Source organism: Egretta garzetta, unplaced genomic scaffold (assembly GCF_000687185.1).
Source record: "Egretta garzetta isolate BGI_Z169 unplaced genomic scaffold, ASM68718v1 scaffold4, whole genome shotgun sequence".
Classification (NCBI taxonomy): Eukaryota; Metazoa; Chordata; class Aves; order Pelecaniformes; family Ardeidae; genus Egretta; species Egretta garzetta.
The window spans coordinates 1,879,227-1,880,382 of record NW_009259329.1 but is presented as its reverse complement, the minus strand read 5'-3'; positions in this window follow the sequence as shown (position 1 = coordinate 1,880,382).

Here is a 1,156-nt window from a genome sequence, read left to right as displayed (position 1 = left end):
GCCTTTGAATATAGGGCAAATTTCAGGAAACTACCAAGTATTACATTACACTTTATAAACCCCATCTTTTTCTCCACTGCTTAAATTTCTGATGCAATTGATGGCCCTTGTGGACCATGCTCGGTGAGGTGATGCCCAAAGTTCGTCACTGCTTTCAAATTACATCCAGCTCTCGGTAGCAAACTGCCCATGCTGATGCTCGCTTTGCTTGAGGGAGCATCAGGAATTAGAGCCATCCCTTTCCCTAGTGGTACAAAAGCGCTGGAGGAATTCACTCGCGCCGCAAGCTTTAAATCTTGTTCCATACCGAGTTTGTTTCTGCTGTAAGGGTCAACTCACTTGGATGTCATCCAGGGTGAGATGAGGCTTGACAATCTTCATTTCAGCATGCGAGTATAACCAGTTCTGTGAGCTCCAACAAATGTGAATAAGTTTACAAGGTGATTATTTTTTTTTTGTCAATTTTGTAAACAAGTTCAAATGAAGTTTACCATGTGCGTATCTGCTGTGTACTCTCATTTTTGCATGAACTCAGTTTCTCTGCTACTGGTTTCTCCTCACCGCCTTACAAAATTTATTCTAACCCTAAAAACTTAAATACACTGCCATCTCTTGTCGGTGGATGACATGAAATGGCTCATCTGCCAATCTTTTGGGAATCGCCATTTAGTGCATGTTTTTATAGGTACGTTAACAATGCAGAAATGCCTTCTGACAGGCTCTGTTGGACGAAGCAGGCTCTAGAACCCCCTCCTGCTCGACAGGTACTCACCCATCTTTTAATATAGCCAGCGTTACATACCCCTTGAGTTAGTTTTAAAGGTCAGGAACAGTTGTCTCGCTGCCTTGGAGTACGTGACCTTTGCTCAGTCACGGCGCCGACTGCCCTTTTGGTTTCCCGAGGCCGCTGGTAGGGCTCTGCCTTCCAGCTCCTGCTGCCAAACCAGCTCAGAAAAGCGATTTTTGTGCCTGTGGCGTGCGAGCACCAGGGTGATTTTTTAACCCAGGGGCCCCCTGGGCTCCCTCAGGGCCAAGGGGGGGTCCTGCCTGACGGAGTAACGGGCCCGAACTGAGGGGAGACGGCGCTCCTCGCCTTAGCCGAGCGCGGCGCTGGGCTGAGGGGCTCCCGTAGCCTGCGCGCAGCCCCCATGGGCGT